The sequence below is a fragment of the Bufo gargarizans genome, unplaced genomic scaffold, assembly GCF_014858855.1.
Source record: "Bufo gargarizans isolate SCDJY-AF-19 unplaced genomic scaffold, ASM1485885v1 original_scaffold_1578_pilon, whole genome shotgun sequence".
Taxonomy (NCBI): Eukaryota; Metazoa; Chordata; class Amphibia; order Anura; family Bufonidae; genus Bufo; species Bufo gargarizans.
Genome location: NW_025334420.1, coordinates 168,475 through 170,763, shown reverse-complemented (window position 1 = coordinate 170,763; position 2,289 = coordinate 168,475). Strand labels below are relative to the sequence as shown.

At 50.3% G+C, this 2,289-nt stretch overlaps 1 long non-coding RNA gene across 1 annotated transcript; it reads left to right on the top strand.

The window, feature by feature from the left end:
- The first annotated feature begins 1,586 nt into the window (after nucleotides 1–1,586).
- Nucleotides 1,587–1,971, top strand: LOC122923412. The gene is made up of 3 exons (XR_006387290.1): nucleotides 1,587–1,629; nucleotides 1,707–1,811; nucleotides 1,915–1,971. It is a non-coding gene; the product is annotated as an uncharacterized LOC122923412 (long non-coding RNA).
- Nucleotides 1,972–2,289: the final 318 nt, after the last annotated feature.

Below are 2,289 nucleotides of genomic sequence, written 5' to 3'. Positions count from 1 at the left end.
AGGGTACGGAAGAGGATAATGATAACATCCTTGGTGGTCTAACGTGGCGAAACAATTAGGCTACTTTCACACTAGCGTTCGGTTGTCCGCTTGAAGGATCCGTTTGAAGGCTCTTCCAAGCGGCCACGAACGGATCCATACGGCCCCAATGCATTCTGAATGGATGCGGATCCGCTCAGAATGCATCAGTCTGGCAGCGTTTGGCCTCCGTTCCGCTCAGCAGGCGGACACCCGAACGCAGCTTGCAGCATTTTGGTGTCCGCCTGGCCGTGCGGAGGCGTACGGATCCGTTCATAGTTACAATGGAAGTCAATGGGGACGGATCCGTCTGTCATGGCTCCGCTTTGACACGGATCCGTTCGAAAACGTTCATGTTTCTGCGCATGCCCAGTAACTTCCTGTCCCTCCCCTTCATCTGTCCCTCCCCTCATCGTCGGCCATTTTGGATAATCGACTTGCTGAGACTGGTAAGTGTATGAAGTTTTGTCTGTTTGTCTATCTCTCTTTTTTTACTATCTATCTATCTATCTCTCTCTCTATTTCTAGGGTGGGGGGGCTGCTGGCACTTGGGAAGGGGTGTGTGTGTCTGGAACAATGGGAGCCGCTGGCACTGGTGGTGTGGGCTGCCTTTATGGGGGGGCTTCTGGCACCGGGGGGGAGGGCGCGTGTGGCTGGAACTGTGGTTGCTGCTGGCACTGCGGGGGTGTTTGTGGCTGGAACTGTGCGGTTTGCTGGCACTGCGGGGGTGTTTGTGGCTAGAACTTTGTTTGCTGCTGGCACTGCGGGGGTGTTTGTGGCTGGAACTGTGCGGTTTGCTGGCATTGCAGGGGTGTTTGTGGCTGGAACTGTGCGGTGCTTCTGGATGGAACTGCAGGTTTTTTTGTGGCTGGAACTGTGCGGTGCTTCTGGATGGAACTGCAGGTTTTTTTGTGGCTGGAACTGTGCGGTGCTTCTGGCAGTGCGGGGGTGTTTGTGGCTGGAACTGTGCGGTGCTTCTGGATGGAACTGCAGGGTTTTTTGTGGCTGGAACTGTGCGGTGCTTCTGGCAGTGCGGGGGTGTTTGTGGCTGGAACTGTGCGGTTTGCTGGCATTGCAGGGGTGTTTGTGGCTGGAACTGTGCGGTGCTTCTGGATGGAACTGCAGGGTTTTTTGTGGCTGGAACTGTGCGGTGCTTCTGGCAGTGCGGGGGTGTTTGTGGCTGGAACTGTGGGGGCTGCTGGCATTGGGGGGGCTCTGGGCACTGTGGGAGAGTTGTTTGGAACTGGGAGTCTGATGTCATTGTGGGGGGCTGCTGGCACTATGCGGGGCTGCTGTCTCTCGGGGTGTTTATGTAATTTGGGGGGATTATGGCTTCTGTCGGATTAATTTTTTTAATTATTTTATTATTAGGGTCGTTCCAAAAACAAAAAAGAAAAAAGAAAGACATCTGCGGTGGGGAAGCCCATATCCAAATTTTAAAAAGTAAGTATTAAAAAAAACTAAAAAAATGTTGATATATGAGGAAATAGTGCTCTACAAGTTCCTTTAACGTTATCTGCATTTTGTCTGGTATTCTGTTGCGTACAGATGTCATCAAAGAAGATAGACTGGCGTAACCCACCCAGAAGGCGCCGCCATATCCAGTGGCCCGTAAGTATAAAATCAACACTTGGACTTTTTACTGTTTGTTTCGTTGCATTATTAATCAGTATGTGCTCTTATTATAGATTTCTTCATCATCTTCAATGGAGGGCTCTCCAGAAGTGGCTGCCGGGGCCAGCTCACCAGCGTCCAGGGGAGGTGGACCAAGCCCGGACCGGGGCTGTCAAGAAGTAAGTATATATATATATATATATATATATATATATATATATATATATTTCTTAAAAATTGGTTTAAGTACGGTCTTCTAAATTTTTTTTTTATTTGTATTAGCAATCTGCACCTAGAGCCGCCAGCGAGGATCCCCCAGTCGCCTCCAGAGTCCGCGGGAATGATCGTGGCGGTCGTAGACGTGTAAGTATTGAATTTAGTAGTTTTAATTAGCATTTTGTATTAGGATTTACATTAAATTTTGTATTTCCTTTTTTTTCAGGGTTCCCTAGGCTCCACCAGGGAGGATGAGGAGTTCGGGTTTCCGAGCATCGATAACCTGCTCCTCATCCGACTGGTGGAGGCGCGTCCAGCGTTATGGGACCACGCCGACCGCCACCACGCCGATTATCGCCATACCCAGCGGCTCTGGAGGGACATCTCTGCAGAAGTTTTAGAGACCTGGGGGGATCTAGATGCGGCGGCTCAGGAGAAATA